This window comes from Ictidomys tridecemlineatus, chromosome 2 (assembly GCF_052094955.1).
Source record: "Ictidomys tridecemlineatus isolate mIctTri1 chromosome 2, mIctTri1.hap1, whole genome shotgun sequence".
Classification (NCBI taxonomy): domain Eukaryota; kingdom Metazoa; phylum Chordata; class Mammalia; order Rodentia; family Sciuridae; genus Ictidomys; species Ictidomys tridecemlineatus.
In genome coordinates, this window is record NC_135478.1 from 169,914,981 (window position 1) to 169,933,907 (window position 18,927).

General features: G+C 33.8%; 1 protein-coding gene across 1 annotated transcript in view; it reads left to right on the plus strand.

Moving 5' to 3' along the window:
- LOC120891565 (cadherin-related family member 4) overlaps positions 1–18,927 on the plus strand; it is a 143,629-nt gene that overhangs the window by 103,197 nt on the left and 21,505 nt on the right. The window lies entirely within an intron of this gene.

Here is an 18,927-nt window from a genome sequence, read left to right on the forward strand (position 1 = left end):
ATGGGAAAGAGTGGGAAAAGGTTGCATAGTCTTGGCATGAAGCATGGTGAACAAATGCCAACACTTTCACAAAGTTTTCTTCCACTTGGGCCAGTATTCCTTTCTCTTTTGCATTTCTCATACCTGTCATCTTCTCCAGTTCTACAGGGCCTACATGTATCTCCTCATTGCTCTCCTACCACATATTGTTTTCACCTTTGTGCACTAATGGAAATGTCCCTGAAGAACACAACCATGTGCACAAACACTCTGTCAAAGCTGAGGCAGGCACTAAGTGACTTACCTTTTCTACAATTCTTCCTTGCACAGTGTACATCTCTTTCCTCCTTTACAAATTATTGCCCTTTGGGGTGTGTATAATTAGATTTTAACAATCCTTACCTATTTTTATTATCATCCCCTAATCTTTTAATGATTTTAATTTTTGGCTTCCAGAGTTTTTTTTCCTACATACTTCCTGGCATCTTATTGCATATTTAATTTTCACAGAAATTATCAACATTTATCATGGCTGATCATTCTTTTAACTCCTATATTCTTGCTCTTTTGTCCTTCTTCCTATTCCAGACACCCATTCCTATGGTCACACCCAAGACTGTAACATCATCAATAATCATAACACTTCAAAAATCTAGTGTCCAAATATCATATTCTCTATTATCCAACTTAATCCAAAATATTTATTTATTCCACATCATTATGCTAAAGACCGTGTTTCTCTTTCTTTCTCCATTAGTTCTCTAATGTCATCCTGATAGGATTTCATTGTCCATCACTGTTACTCTGTTCACATAGAGTTCACTCTTTGTCTCACCATCTCCTTCAAATTCAGATAAAGAACTCAGTCCTGATTAAAGCAATCTGTCATTGAATCTGTCACTGAATCTGTGGCTGCATTTAAGCAGCAGTGTGTTCTTATTGAAAGTAACACAATTATGTGCTCTGGACTCAGTTCAGATTTATGACCATGTTTTCAAATCGTAGCTCAATGTAATCACATCAGACTATAGATCCCAAATAAATTCACTTTTACCACCTTCAGTGATGAAAATTCACAGCTCTCCTGCTTTTCTCAAATCTTCAACACATCCATCTCTTCTCACTCTGAACTGTGATTTCTTTGCACATTTCACAAACAAAAGACATATCTGATTTAAAAACTCTCTAAGCCTCTAAAAACCAATTTCACTAACATGCCTGCATCAGTACCATATATTCTTACATCCCAAGTCCAGAGAAGTGTTCCTGTTTCTGGGTATATCCATCCACTCCAGTTATAATTTGGGTACCCACATCTCTGATCTTCTCATGGAAACATTTTCTATCTTTCACTGCTAGGTTATTTGCATTACCTGACATCACTTAAAAATCTACTACTTCTGAAGTACTTCCTCTGACCCCGTTCACATTTTCTGTAACCATCTCTTTTCTGTTACTCTGCAGAGTACTATCCTTTGAAATAGTTGTATAAGCTGACTATACATAATTTCTCTCCTCCAAGTATCTACTCAACTCAGTGAAAGATCTCCACATATTCGATACTCCACTGAAATAGCCATTATATAAATTGCCAATGACATATGATTTAGGAGAGGTATGACCTAATTCTGATTTCTCTATACCTATTGTTATCAAGTCAATAGGAAGGTGATAGTGCACAATCTTTCTAGCTGCCCTGAGAACACTGTGTAATGGTGAGCAGTATTTGGATATGACCTCAGTACAGTAATATGCTCTGAAACTATACAGAGGCTTTCCGTATGTGTTAAGTAATGACTTACTGAATAATTAGATAAACAAGACAATTATTTTAATCAGTTGTCAGATTTCCTGAAGTATGAATGACTTTAGTATAGTGGGCCTGTGAATTGCAAAGTAGTAATTCTATTAGGGATTATAAAGTCATTGACAATGTCACTGTTGACATTTAGGAAGACATTTTGGAATAAAATAATAATTGTACATGTTTTCTTCCAGCTGTCAACAGTGTGATGGGCATGCAATTGATCCTGGCAAGAAGTAGAATATGGTATCAATATTTCTATGTCTGAAAAAGTACTTTCTAAACAGGATCAATTTCACAATACTAAGGAGCAGCATTATGGTGTGATTAGTGTAATGTTAAATTTTGATTATGTAAAATATGCTTAACTTAAAGAATTATAAATGCTTATTTTTGATTAAAATTATAAGTACATTATAAGTTGTTATATTGTTTTAAAAATCCATTATTTAATTTTTCTTTATCACAATGATTCATGAATTGTTGACATACTTTTTATTAAAATCTATATTCTGAAATTCACAAACCCTATTCTTAAGTAGTTTCAAATCCTTTCTCCATATCCCCCATAAATCTCCTATTACTACTTGAATAGACTTAATTAATCACTTTTGCCTGCCAAAACCTCCCTGTTTCTTTCCTAAATTTCTTAAATAAATTCAAACACTACTTCCACAATTACTATGTAATGACACAACTATTTATGGACAATATCGTGTGGGCATGTTCTAAGTGCCAGTCTCTGTGGGCAAAAAGCACATAATGTTCAGTCCTCATGAAGCCACAGAGAGGTAATAACATTCCAAATTTTTCCACAAGGAAATAGAGACTGGGAACTAAATTTATATTGTCAAAATTCCAAATCTTTAGCAAATGAAAATGAGCATAGTCTTCACCATCCCTAGAAATATTCAATCCCAAATACATTTCATCAGTTCTATGAGTATAGCACCATTTGTAGATTAGTAAGTTTGTCACAATGTTTCATGCCTTTATTCTTTGTGAAGAACATCATTACATGTATTCTAGTTATATCACTTTTTCATTTTATGCTCTGACTGCCTTTACCCTTCCTCAACTAGCTAAGTCCTATTTGTAAAACAAGACAGCTTAGACATCAAATCACCTGAAGAAACTTCCTTGAATGGGTGTGTCTCCACTTTGTTCCTAAAACACCCTCACATATGATATCGTTGGCCTCTATCTTTGTTTTTCTTCTTGGAAGAGAGTGTGAGATATTAATTGGATGTTTATCCCTGCTGCCAAGTAAATATTAGGCACTCCACACATATTTTCTTAAGAGGGGATTTGCTATTTAAGAGATTGCTGGTAACCTTTAAGAAGGTAAATATCCTAGTACAAGGGAGTAACAACTGCATGAAATGAGTAATCAGGTGTAAGCTGTTCTTTACTGAGATTTCCTTGCAGAAGGGGAGAAAGAATAATAGCACAATATAAAGGGATACCTATAGATTATATTTGTCCTTTAAAAGTCCCTTTTAACTTAAGAGATAATCCAAAGTATCTAGGAAAAATATTATTTTCTTAGGACAGGTTAAAACTCACTCTCTCTCAGATATATATGTCTCACTCTGTCTCTTATCTGTGTATATGTATAATGATAAGGGGGAGATTTTACTGGAATTGCAAATGGAGTTAAAATGGATAAAATTTTGTTCATATTTTAAAGAGATACAGGGACAAAAAGGGGATTGGGAATACTGAGGGTTATCTTGGACTCCTAAATGCAACACTTAGTTTTCATATAATTTGGAGGAAACAATCTGTTTCAACTTCAGTTTCCTCGCCCATGAGCTGGAGATATCACTCTTATTAAAAGGTGCTGACATCTGTGTCCTAGTCACAGCAGTTCCCCTTGACTGGGGCTGGGAGGTGTTAAAGGCCTACTTATCTCCCAGGTGATTCTAAGTGTGCATAGGGATTGATTGAGACACACTGACCAAAGTAGAAGGACGGACATTCAGTGTCCTTTTCGTTCAATTGCTCTAGCCCCGTTTAGGATTGAAATAGGTGGACCCCATCAGGAGGAACAGGCTCTGAAAAATGTAGGAAGAAGTGAAGCAAGAAGCAGAAGCTAATAGATAAGATTGAGAATACAATAGCCAATGGGAGGAGGGAGTTGTTCCTCCTGTTGGAACTGTGATTAAAGGGGGTCATCCAAAAGTTCATCTATCTGCAGATAGAGAGAAGTATTATGTCAGGTGAGCTTTGAATAACATAAAACAAAATAAAAACATGTGAACATTTTTACTGGGCTGGGGATGTGGCTCAAGCGGTAGCGCGCTCGCCTGACATGCGTGCGGCCCGGGTTCGATCCTCAGCACCACATACCAACAAAGATGTTGTGTCCGCCGAGAACTAAACAATAAAACATTAAAAATTCTCTCTCTCTCTCCTCTCTCACTCTCTCTTTAAAAAAAAAAAAAACAACAACATTTTTACTACCTGTTATTCATCTTATACTTGAATGAAATATGTATAATAGAAAATTGTCATGTCGATTTTAAATTTCGTATGCTAACAGGTATAGATAAACCTCCTGTATGCCATGGAAAACTTGTCAAAATAACAACTTCATGTCTCCATCAAAATTTCAATAAATTTATTCAGGAGTCAGATTTTCCAAGACTGCCTAATCCTGATAATTTATCTGAGATGCTTAAAATATTATAGATTTATGGGCCCCACCCCAGCTCTTTAAGTAGAGGAATTTAGAAATGTGTATTTTTAACCAATATTCTGGATTATTGTGAAGACATGAGTAGTTAGAAAACACCAATTTGAATAATTGTCTAGCTTCCAGATTGATTAATGTACCACTTGATAATAGCACGTGATAACCACTATCACAAGACAAAACTATCACCTTAAAATCAATTTAAGAAAATAATAAGGTTTTTTTGAAAGGCCTAAATAATGTAAGAACAGGGTAAAAAATAAAATAATAACAAAGGCTTGTCATGAAAATCAACTGCCTTCCTCATCACCCCATGTCACTCTAGTACACACCTGCTTCTGTGGCAACTGTAATTGTATATTAAAAGTTAATAAATTATAATCCATGCTATATTGTGGTTATGTAAATCCCTTACTGAAAGACAAATAATATTCAAGCATGCCATTTTATTTGCTATATAATCACTCCTATCAGGAAATACATGTTCTGCAACAATCCCAATACATCTTTCTGTTGTTAAAACATTCTATAAGAGTGTTTGTATTTGAAGTACTATACTGTTTTATGACATGTTTCAAAAATTTAGACAAAATATATGCTATAATGTGAAAAATAGCAATAAATAAAACTCCTAGAAAATGTTCTACATTCTTTAGATTGCATTGTGTACCTTCTGTCATGTGTGTCCCTAACCTTAGAGGCCACTGCTATAGTCCCAGAATTATAGGCTCTAAGCTACATAAAGGAGGATATTGTTATCATTAAGATTGAGTCATTATTTTTCCTGCTTTCTATCCACTGTAATCATGGCATGCTTTGGTGGGCTTCATATATGAAATATGGCTTAATGAAATGAATTTTCTTAATGATCCAAAAAATATGCTTTTACTAGTTTTTCAAAACAATTTTATTTCTAGTTGTGCCTATTGTATGTAGTTCACCTCCAACATCATTAGTTTTTATTCTTCCAAAGATGTTCCTTTCAGAACTTTCTGCTATCCCCCTGTGCAACCTGAAGCAATTGTTACAATAATCTTGTTTCTATCCCAATATTTTTCTTCACCATACATTCAACCTGGACTAATGTGACCCCATTAAATATCAATGCTTATTTCATGGGTGTTGTGTGTGTGCTGGTACTCAAGGGAAATTTATCTACAGTTTTATAGTATTCAGTTAAGGAGAGCAAGTGTTCTTAGCCAGTGAAGGCCAACTCCATATACTGTGGTTTCTTCAGATAGAAAATAACTCATTCATCTCTGTATTTATTTACCGCAGTATGTCTTCCATTGTTTCATATCCATGTCAATAACTGTGACTTTTATGTCAAAAAATAAGGAAAAAGGATTGGATTAAGTATGCCATGTTTGCTATTAAAATGTTTCATTAATTCTCATCTCAAGAGGAAGAGAAAATACAAATGGTCAACAAATATATGAAAAAATGTTCAACATCTCTAGCAATTAGAAAAAATGCAAATTAAAACTACATGGAGTCAGAATGGCAATTATCAAGAATACAAGTATAAATAAATGTTGGTGAGGATGTGGGGAAAAGAGAACACTCATACATTGTTGGTGGGACTGAAAATTGATGCAACTACTCAGGAAAGCAGTATGCAGATTCCTCAAAAGACTAGGAATGGAACCACCATTTGACTCTTCCATTCACTTATACCACTCCTTGGTATATATCCAAAGGACTTAAAATCAACATACTACAGTAATACAACCACATCAATGTTTATTTCAGCACAATTCACAATAGCTAAGCTATGGAGCCAGCCTAGGTGCCCTTCAACAGATGAATGGATAAAAAAATGTGACATATATCCACACAATGGAGTATCTCTCAGCCATAAACAAGAATGACTTTAAGACATTAGCCAATAAATGGATTTATCTGAAGACTGTCATGTTAAGTGAACTAAGCCAATCCACAAAACCGAAGATTGAATGCTTTAGTTGATATGTGGAAGCTAACCCACAATAAGGGGTTGGGGAATAGAAGTTCATTGGATTAGACAAAGGAGAATGAAGGGAAGGGAGAGAAGATAGCAAAAGAAAAGACAGCAGAATGAATCTGAAATACTTTCTTATGTACATACATGAATATACCACAGTGAATCTCACCAACATGTACATTCACAAAAAACTGATTAAAAATATAACTGTAGGTAAAGGACAAAAAGATCAATAGAGGAATAGATCAGGGGTTGGGGGAGGGAAAGCCGTGGTACTGGGGTCTGAATTAGAAGAAGATATATTCCATGCTTTTATAATTATTTCAAAATGGATTCTATCTTCATGTATGACAAAAATGAACCAATACAATTAAATAAATAAATATGTATTATACATAAAAATTTTACAATAGGTAAAAGTCAGTCTCAGTGTTAAATACCAAAGTACCTTCCATATGGGAATTGAGATATCTCAACCCCACATAGTGCTCTTTCAAGAAGTTCATGAGTTGTCTTCAGGTCTGGGGATGCAGCTACTCTATTAAATGCTAAATTTACTGTTTTCTCAAATCAGTCTTGCTCTTTCTTGATCTCTGCCTGCTTTTCTGCTGCTTAACCCATTTCTTTATTGTGGGGTGATATGAATTAAATGTAAGTTTTACAAGTCAGTGGATACATAAAACATTACAAATAAGAATAATTTCTACTTTATGAGCAATGGACAAAAATTCCTACACTGTTGTGCAATTTTTATGTAACAGGCATACATGTATAAACTCATTTCATGTTCACACCAACCCTAGGAGCTAAATACTATATTTACCAGTCCCACCTTGTATATGATGATACAAGACAGAGAAAAGTCAAATAGCTTGCATAAGGTTTGTAGCTGATAAATGTGAAAACAGGATTCAAATCCTAGTGGTTTAGAGCCAGAGCCTGCAACCCAACCTCTCTCAGGTGACACTCAGTATGTTGAATAAATGAGTGGCTGGCTGTTTTGATTCCTAATATTTGGATAATTGTGTACCTATTGTGTATATGTTCTGTATCACCTTGAAGATTTCTCCTCTTTCTTAATCTTTCCATGACAAAGTTCTTCAGGGTTTTGGGAGATAAATTCAGTAGATGTTAGTGACAGTGAAGAGAAGAGTTTCTCAAAAAGACATATGAAGCATTCCAGAGTAACAAGGTAACTCTGTAGGGCTCTTTAGGAGTAAGACAAGGAAATTCATTAGTAGAATTGAGCAATAAGCAGTATCAATATGGTTTTTAAAGAAGAATAAAATTAATAATCCAAATCTCCAGCCTCTTTCTTTGTTCATACATTATATATAATCTGAGATGTTAACTGTTGGTGAACCTGGTGCCATGGGGTTGATTGTGACTTCAATTGTACTCAATCACATTTTCTGAAACTTATCTATAGCCACTGAACCAATGATTAATTGTAAAAGTCATCTTAACAAAATAAATATCAAGTATTATATTTAACAAAATATAAAACATTTCCCTTACCTTTATTAGACAGTTCTTATATTTCCATTATCTAGTAGACATTCAAGTTCTTACAAATATTTTTTTATTTTTTATCACTGACAGGAATGCAATATCCATTCAACAGTCAGACAGGAAAAGTCAAGATGTTGAACAATTAAGAAAAGAAAGTGACTCAAACGGGAGACATTTGACTTTAACCAACATAAAGGTCACCACGTTATCATGTCACTTGCTTTATTTGAAAAGGTCTTTTAAAAACACAACGTTTTAACAATAAAACAGATTCATTTTTTTTCAACATTGCTAGATACTTTTGTGTAGCTTGTCACATATTTTGATAGGTCTAAATTTCACTTCTGCAGTATGTCAAGGCTTATATGCTCTAGAGATGTGGTTGTTTTGAGTCAAAAATTTACAGCGATAAACTTTCTAATAACCAATGAAAAATAGACCAAGGATTCCAATTGTGTTCAGACTGTGCTTGTATTTAAAAACCACAATTAAGGCATTAAAAATAGAGATAATTCATAGAAAATAATTTAGAAAATAAAAAGTATACCATGAAATAATACAAAATTCTTTATTAGGCTACTCAGAAACTTAATTTGATTTTTTTTTTCCAAAATGAAAATCAGGTATTTATTTGGCACACAATTTTATAACTTTTCTTCTTTTCTTGCTTTTTAGTATCAGAGATTGAACCCGGGAGTGCTCTATCACTGAGCTATGTACCCAGTCCCCACCATTTTTATTTCCTTTATTATTATTTTAATTTTGAGACAAGTTGTCTTTAAATTGCCCAGGCTGGCCTTAAAACTAGCCATCTTCCTGTCTTAACCTCCTAAGGAGCTGAGATTGCAATAGTTGGGTTCACAAGTGTGCACCACTAATGCCCACTATTTGGGGGATTCTCCATAAACTCCCCATGATATCTTTCCTGCCATACAGACTTCCAGTATAGCCCTGTTGGGTCATGTGGTCCAGGAGGAAGGGTTGCTACTCTTCAGCCTAGACCTGCTAAAGATCCCTTTCTTGCTGAAAGTGTCAAATTTGTCACTGAATAAATAGATCAGTGTATGAATCTGAGGTGTTATGTTTTTATCTTAGTGGATGGGAAGTACAAAATGGAATAATTATCCTTTAATTTAGAAGAATTATCCCAACATATCCCAAACCACAGGAGCTGGAGGTAAGAAAAAAAGAAAGAAAAAATTGGTAAGGACGCTGACCTTTTCATCTGAATCTTCATAGGTTTCATTTCCATCCTTTGTGTGCAGATGTCTTACTCAGGCCTCCAGCTTTCTTACCATGTGTTGCTCATATGTATAATTAATATGATGGGGTAGATAAAAATGGAACCACATGTCATGTCCAGACAACAATGATCCCATGGAACTACCTTGTAATGGTAGGTGACACAATTAACCTAAACCTGAGCAAGACCATAAATATATATCATTGTCTACTTCTTGAATGCAAATCCATTTCTCGTATGAATAAAAATAACATACTCCTCAAATCAATGCCCTTATACTATTTACCTGAGGCAGAGATGTTCTCCTCTTGTCAAGTCACTATATCTAGGCCAGCCATGAAATTGGGACTCCTTGTTGGTTGAGTTTGAGGTAGTTTCCTTTCCTCCATTAGGAGCCAAATAATTTTTGTAGAGGAAAGAATTATGATTTAAATGGGGCTTGGACAGGGCCACGATTGTCTTTGAAGCCATTAAGGTCAGCCTAAATCTTTGTCATTCCCATCTACCCCCAGATCATGATGCTGTTTTTTATTTACTGTCCTTTCCAGGGGCAATTTCAAAAGCTTACATTTGACCTTTGTCACAAGAAAAGGCATTAATGCTGTGTTTTCTGCCAAAACATCATCTCCACTCTGATTATATGTTATCATGTACCTGAGCAGCCCGGAAATATTTACCAGATGGAACATGAGTTGAACAGGTAGACAGTAAGCTGGACTTGGACTCCATATATTTTATCGGCCCTTCATGAGCCCTGAATCTGAGGTCACAGTGATATGTTAGGCCCTAAGAATCAAACTTGAACCCTGTGACTCATGGTTCTCAAAATGTCTGATATTTCCTTTTTAAACAGATCACTTGCCAGAAGTAAATGACCTAAGATTTCCTGGGAAAAAGGGTAATTATTGCTGAAGTGGGCATTTTTGTTTTTGTTTTTGATTTTTTTTCCTCCTCATAAGGACTCAACTGCTTTTTTAGTTAATGAATTCTGGGTCTGCAAATTAGCTCTGGGTACTGGGCATGAGATATGATTTTTATTGCAGGGACTTCCCTAAATCTCAAGATCACAAGTCTTTTAATTTGTTTATTTGCATAAATTGTGAAATACTCTAACAGGTTATCCACCAATTGTGCATATGGAACAATGTGCCTTAGTAAGAATGCCCATAGCTCTCTTGTTCAGAACGTATAGCTGCCACTCTGACCATGTTCCTCATTATGAGAGACATCTTCTTTTGGACTCTTATTTAAGAGCAGGGCTTCTCTCTATTTAGTATTATCCTCATTGCAACTAGTGTGCAAAATTTTGGTAACAACTCTCTCAGTCTGATTAATGGAAAACAGCATCAACTGAGCCTCTCAATGGTGATGTCACTCACCATCAAACTCCTTATTAATTTGATATTGTAGTGTTCTTTGGATCCTCTTGTGAAACATAGTTTGGAGTGGGTTTTGTGATTTCATAGAGTATACTTATATTACAATGACATTTATGTGAACCATTTCTTTCCTTCCTGACCATGTGCTATGAAAATTCTGCAAGTCTTACTTCATTTTATGTGGTCCTTTCATTTTTTCCAAGCTCCAAGGAACATATTAGCCCTGTTCCTTATGGTTTGTGCCAGTGTTTTAATTGCTACTGTCACACTGATACATTCTCATCAAGTTTATGCCACAGAACTTTAGGTCTCTCAAATTCAGCACCCTCAGGATTTAGTCCCACACATTCTCTTGAGGCTTCTGCTGGTACATCCTAGCTCAGATCTGCAGAATCTTTGGTACATGGTCCTTTTTCCATGACAGAGTCAGCTTTTCCCTGTTGGATTATATTTTGACTTAATCCTAGTTAATGGCCTGGTAAAATAATTGGAAGTCAGTCCTCAATTATCTGCAGAATAAATGTTAAAGCATCACCTTCGAGCTAAGGGGAAATCTACTTAATAACAAGGAGAAATGGGCCACTTCTGTAGATTCAGAAGGTGCAGAGGAGACTGTTTCAAGTTGATCAAGTGTGGCATTCCAGATGCCTTGATGCAAAGTTTCACTTCTTTCCAATCAAGGTCCTGACCTTGGTGGAACAGACCTGCCAGAATTGAGCATTGAATTTTCAATGAGCTCCACACCTCATATAATTATGTCCTGGGCCTGAGCCTGATTATTTCTGACCTCTGCTAGAGATGAGAGAGGTGATTCTCTTAGAAATTTGGGATGCTCAATTTCTTCCCTTTGTCTTCTTACCTCCTTTCTCAGGATAGGTGAGAATGACCTCAGTTGATGCATGATGTGTTAGTACTCATTATTAAGAACAGCCCTTCTCAGATAATGTGTTTATATAGTTGTGTTCGTGTAGAGACAAGTTTTTCATTCAAAGTTGATAACCATCAAGAAGATTCTTTGCTAATTATGACCCAAATGACTATTTTTTGAACTGAGTGTCTCAAAAATAAAGCATGTATTCTTTTACAAAATGTTTATATTGGGGCATTGCAATTAAACATAATAGTGTGATTAATTGTGACATGTATATTCTCCCCTCCTGCCTCTCCCTGAGCTCCTTCCTCTACTCTACTGGTCTCCATTTTATTTATTTTTAATGACTGCTTTGCAATTATACATAAAAATGGGATTTACATGTTTTCTTTAGAAAAATATCTATTTAAGTTCTTAGCCCATTTTAAAATAGGGCTTTTAGGTTTTTTCTTTTTCTTTCTTTCTTCTTTTTATTTTGCTATTGGGTTTTAGGAGTTTTTTATATATTTTGAAGATTAACCCCTTATTTTTTCTACAATTCTTTAGGTCAACTTTTTGCTCTACTGTTTCTTTTTGCTATAGTTTTTAGTTTGATGTCCCATTTGTCTATTCTTTGCTTCTATTGTTTATTGGCATAATATCCAAGATATCATTATTAAGATATCAGTGTCAAGTAGGTTTATCCAATGTTTTCCTCTAGGAGATTTATAGTTTGGGGCTTTACATTTATGTCTTCAGTCAATTTTGAGTTAAATTTTGTATGCGATTTAAAATAAGACTCCTATTTCCTTCATTGCACATAGATTTCCAATTTCCCAACACTTTTATTGAAGATATTGTTCCCCTGTTGTATATAGCTGGCACTCTTTTTGAAAAATTATTAACCATGAGTGTATGCTTTGAAGTCTCAGCTCTCTTTTCTGTTCCATTGGTCTATTTATCTATCTTTGTGTCTAAATATACTCTTAATTACTGTGGTTTTGTAATATGTTTTGAAAGAAATAAGTGTAAGACTCTAGATTTGTTGTCCTTCAAGATTAATTTGGTTATCTAAATCTTTTGTAATTCCACATGACTTTTAGGATTTTTTCCCCTCACTTTCATAAAAAAGATGCCATTGTGAGTTAGATAGAAATAGTATTGAATCTGTAGATGACTTTGGGTGATATAGACATTTAACATTCTCAGGTCCTCCAGTTCATCAATGTGGTTTGCCTTTCCATGTATTTGAAACTTTTGTCATTTCTCTCATCTTTGTTGTATGGAATTTTCAATGTTAAGGCTTTTATAAAAATTATAGTTAAGTTTATTCTTAAGTATTTTAGTCTTTTTGATGATATCATTAATGAGTTTTTGTTTATTTCCTTTTTAGGTAGTTGTTTGTTAGTATATAGAAAATAAATTGATTCTGTATATTGATTTGGTATCTGCAACTTTACTAAATTCACCTCTTAGTTGTAACAAATTTTGTGAAGTGTTTTTAGCTTATATTTTTGTGGTACTGGGATTGAACCCAGCATCTTGCACATGCTCTACAAGTTCTATGACTAAGCTATATCATGAGCTCTTTTTATTTATTATTATTATTATTATTATTATTATTATTATTATTTTGCTACTGGGGATTGAATTTAGGGGCACTCAACCACTGAGACACATCCCCAGCCATGTTTTGTATTTTTATTTAGAGACAGTTCTCACTGAATTGCTTAACATCTTGCTTTTGCTGAGGCTGGCTTTAAACTTGAGGCTGTCTCAGCCTCTCACTTTTTTATTTAATTTTTGAGACATAATTTCTCTAAGTTCTCCCAGGGTGGGCTCAATCTTGCATTCTTCCTGCCTCAGCCTCCTGAGTAGCTAGAATTATAGGCATGTGAATCTTGTTACTTTAAGGATTTCTACATTTAAGATATGCTATTTGAAAATAATAGAAAGCCAAATGAAACAGAGTTTTTTTTAATAAAGAAAAACAAAATTGACAAAGCTTTGCTAAGACAAAGAAAAATGGAGAGAAGTTTCAAATAAATAAAATCAGAAAGAGAAAACATTATAACTGATGCCACAGAAAGTTTAAAAATCCTAAAAGATTATTATGAACAATTATACAGCACAAATTCAATAAAATATAAGTGGATAAATTCCTAGAAGCATACAATCTACCAAAACTAAATCACCAAAAAAAAAAATCTATTTGGACCAATAATTAGTAAGGAGATTGAATCAATAATCCAAAACTTCCTAAACAACAACAACAAAGAAAGGAAAACTTCAGAGTAAATGGTTTCACCAGTAAATTCTACCAAACATTTAAAGAAGAACTAATACAAATCCTTTTCAAATTCTTCCAAAAAACAGATGAGGCCAGAATTACACTGACACTGAAGCCATACAAAGACATTTCAAGAAAATCACAAGATAAATCACTAGTGAAAACTGATGCAAAAATCCTCAACAAATATTAGTAAAGTCATGTGCACATAAAAAAAGGACTATTCACCATGATAAAAATGGTATTTATCTTTGGGATACAAGAATAGTTCAATATGTGGAAAATAATAAATGCTCTAAACTGCATAAACAGAATGAGGGATTTTCCTTTTCTTTACTCAGAGAGTATACCCTGAGCACCTTCTTTGTGACAGGCACTGTGCTGTGGAACTTTTGCATGTGCCAAAAAGACCATTACATATAGAGTCACTATCAAAAATGACTGTCCTATTTTTTAATCTGTTTTAAACATTTGGTTTTATATATATTATATAATAAATTATACATTAATGTTTGTAAAATATGATATGGTAATGTTATTTTTAATTTAAAACAATAGTTATACACATTCATGTTCCAAAGTGATGTTTTGATATGCATGTATAACAATAACCATTAAATCTTGAACTCTGTAAAATTTAGGGAGATTCACAGCTAATGTCTGCCATCTAGTGGCATTAAAAGAACTTTCACTTATAAATTTTTGATAATATATTCCCTATATTGTAGTGTGCTACTCCTCAGTTTATTCTTTAGGATCTTTATATGTGCCATCACTGGAAGTGGGGAATTCTATTGAATTTAAATCTCATTGTTTTCTTTACCCTAGATCTCTTACAGAGCACCTTCAAATGAAGAAAAATAAGAAAAAAAATTAAATTGTCATAAATCAGGAAGTAATCTATTTTAGCCTGCATCTCATTTGATACCATAGACTCTTAAACTATATTATCAAACAATCATTTTCCTAGCACACATTAACATAAATATATTCTTAGATTGATGCACTAAATATATTGTTTTGAAAATGTCACACTAGAAAAAAATTTAAAACTAGTTAAATATATACTATTTATGGTTCTACTTTTAAAATACAAACATTTGAAAGACTCATTTACCTGGAACTTTTTTTGTGCCTTTCTTTATAATCTGTCCAGTTGCCTTAACTGTCTAACACACACCACAACTTTGAATTAAGCCTTGATCATCCCTAGTCTTCATGCCACTTTTTATGATGGGAATGATGTCTGTTTCACTGACAGAATAGAGTCCATCAGAAACTTGGTCCTGTGCTTTGACTTAAGTACTACTGTTTAGGAAGCATAAGGATTGTAGACATCGCCCTTCTGTGACCAGTTTGCTTAAGACAATGACTAACCATAAGAGGAAAATCTCCTTTGAAGAGAACTATTAAAGGTAAAAGAAGGGGTATATACCGTTGAGTAAAGCTATAGAGAAAAGCAATTTCAAAATATCTCTTCATGTTGCCAGTAACTTCTAAAGACTTTTGCTAAATAGTTAATTACTTTTTAGCAGGCAATGGGAAGTATGCTTCTTTTGTAATACCCAGTTTAACTTTGGAATTGCAAATGAAATTTTGATACCTTACTTATTCTGCTATCAAATGAGGTACAGTCAGAAGATATGCTTTGCAGGTAGTAGACAATTAAGCAATGTTTACTGATTTTAACCAGATTTAAATGGCAGTGTCAGAGAAGACATAATTCAGGAAAGCTAGGACAGGATTCTCTCTCTAACCAGAATGGGCTGGGCAAATAAATAGAGGTAACAACAACGGCAATGATGAAACAACAAAAGACACTCATTCTGATTTGAATGACATGAGTTGTTTTAAAATAATTTTAAAGTACAGAAATAAATGGATAAGATGCCATTTAGTACTTGGATACTTTAAAAACATAACCAAAACAAATGTTCTAAGTGTAAGCATATTTTAAAATTTATCTTCATTAGAAATTATGACAATGCATATTAGCACCAGTGAAATTCTAAAATCACTTATTCTTATAAGAGTATAATAAAATAAATTTTAAATTTTTGTGAAAGCTCACAGAAAAGCAATTTGACCAACAATCTGTATAAGGATTAACAAATTGTTTGCACTGTTGGCAAAATGAGTCCTAGGAGTGTTATTGATAATGCCAAAAAAAAAATTAGAAACAACCCAAGCATACAACATTACAGCTATTAATGAAATATTCTAGATATCAAGGCATTCAGTATCTCCAGAGGTACTTAAAAATAATATCTTATGAAATTGAGTTAATAATGTTAAGTAGCACAAAATGTAATTTGACCTCTATAAAATGAAAAGGAATCTGAAAGATCTATTTAAATGTTTTTAATGATTATAACTCAAAGGTAAAATTGCTAAAAATATTTTATGTTTTTATTTCCCCTAGTTTGTAACAGAGACATGTAACATTACATCCAAACATGAAACTGCTCTTTTTGCAGGGCAGATTTTTCAATTAAAGGCAACTTCATAGGATTCAAAGTACTGCTTTAAAATCTAAAACTAAAAAATAATCTTTTTAATGGATGACTATAGAAATGATTTCACAAATCAGAAAGAATAGTAAAGAATATTTCATCCAGATCAGTGGGAACAGTATTTCAAGAGCTAGAGACTATATAAACCCCAACCATAGATTTAGATTTACAGTGGGAATCATTATTATTCACAAATCCACCTTTGATAGTCAATGCTCCCCAGGTTCCCTTTTCATCCAAATGAACTTTTAAACATTAAAGTGTTTCCTCTTGTCTTTTCCTCCTCTCCTGGGATATTCACTAATTATCTTCTTCCAACAACAGAATCAATTGTTATGTGCTCTGGGAATGAAACCAATTATCACTTGGCATAAAAAGAATAAAAAATACAGACATTATAAGCAGTTTATATTGAACTCAAGATCAATGTATAAGTGTGATAAGGTCTGTTTCCAAGAAACATCCCAAAGGCAAAAATTTTTCATCACCAATTTTACTACATAGTTATATTTTATATAATATTTATATTTTACATAAAACAGTCATATTTTACTACATAGCTATATGCAAAACAATATTTGAATCATGTAGTAAAATTCATCTATATACTAAAATTCATATTCTAATATTCTTTTAAGGTTTAACTTTAGACCAATTCAATGAATGGCAAAAATAAAGTCAAAATAAACAAATATAGCTCTGATTTTCCATACTGTTATAGTTAATGTCAGATATCATTTTACTAAACCATTTCAGTAACTATTAAACACTTTCTTATGGATTGTCTTATTTGGAAATCTTTGTAAAAGAAAAAATAAGTGAATTAATCAAGACATTTTTTTCAAGGCAGTTTCACCCTACATGGAGTGATAGAATTGAAAACTCTGGAGTACATCCAGAGACAAAAACCTTCAAGAGATGCCCAGGACCCAACAGAGTGAACTATGTAACTTCATGTAAGAGATGCCCTGTGATACAGAGACAATTTATTGTTGCTGTTAATCTATGCTTTATTTCTATAATGTCAACCAGAATCTATGTTAGAGTTGTGCATATTTAAAGCAATAAAAAAATTTTAACTGCTAATATAGACTTAACATATAAAAAGTTGCATATATTTATTGTGTACATTTTTCTGAATTTGAGGATAAGTATACATCTATGAAACACCAAACCACAAACACATGAAAAGCAACTGAAATCAGGATTTCAAAGAGACATTTGTACCCTCATGCCCTCAGCATTATTCACAATAGCTAAGATATGAAAACAACTTAAAAGTCCACTAGCAGATGAAGGGATAAAAAATGCGGATATATGCACACTTATTCGGTCTTATAAATGAAGAAATTTTTGCCGTTGGTGATGAGATGTGTGGAGCAAGAGAGCATTATGTTAAGTAACACAGAGAGCCAAATATGGTATGCTCTCACTTATTTGTGGGATCTGAGTCAAACTCAGAACTAGAGTAGAATGGTGCTTGCCAGGGGCTAGAGGGAGAGAGAATTTCAGAGGTGATAAATAAAGCAAGAAAACTGTAGGAGAGAACTCATCAAAAGAGAAGGGTACAGACTAAAGTAGAATAGAACGGAGCCCCCACAACTGCAACAACAACATTATCAATTTATCCAAACCCTAATGTCTGAAAATTCACTGGCAAGGGTGCAGAGGGGGAAGGGTGAGTATGAAAGAGAGGAAAGTGAGGCAAATCAAGGGGAAAAAATGGTAAATCTGGAAAAATGGCATTCAGAATTTTCATAAAAAATATCCAGAAAAAAATTTAAGAGCACTTTGGTGTACCCTGTTCCAGCTTTCACATGATAGCACCTGCATGGGTTTACTGAAGCTGTTCTGCTGTCTCAGGTGTGCTCCTCCCACAGCAGAGCAGGATTCTGTACCCTTCAGAGCTGTTCTCAACCTGTGACTGGAGGCAATTAGGAATCCAGCTTCCTCAACCCTGGCCAGCTGCCTCAACCTCTATGAGGTGCTGAAGTTTTGCTGAATTCCTAGTTCCCTAAGAGGAAAAGCTCTAGTTAACCAATGTGTAACTTCCCTGACAGGAAGCCCTTCCCTGGCTGCCTTTATTTCCCTGTCTCACTTCCCCATTATTAGTGGGCATTGTCTCCAAAATAAGATAGGCGCTCCTGAGTCATTGTCCTCTTCTAGAGTCCCTTACCTAAGGTGTTCTCCTTTTTCAGATTTTATAAAGAAAAAGTATTCTATCTATGTGTTAACTTTTGCAAATAAAATAGATAATGCAATTATTATTTGTTTTAAAATTTCAAAGAAACTCTCTGATGTTTTTGTTTTATAAGCCTAAGAATAATAACCCACAAGTCAATGTTGGTTGCCTAAGTGTTTTATAGCCATTATCTTATTCCATTCTTTAAAAAATGCTTCAAAGCAGGTAATTTTGTTATCTTTATTTGATAAAGAAGAATATAAAGCCCTGAGAGATGAAATAACTTTATCAAATTCATAATTCTTTAGACTGAAACTCAGATAAATTGAATCTCCACATTTCAAGCTCTCAATTACTTTGCTGTGTTCCTTGGTTCAATGAGTGAAATCAACCTACTCAGACTACCTATTCCCAATGGGGAAAAAATATATTTCTTTAATCTCATATCCCTAGAATTATTCAACCTGAAAGCCCTCTCCTATGCCTCACAATATTTTTTTTCTGTGAATTTCAT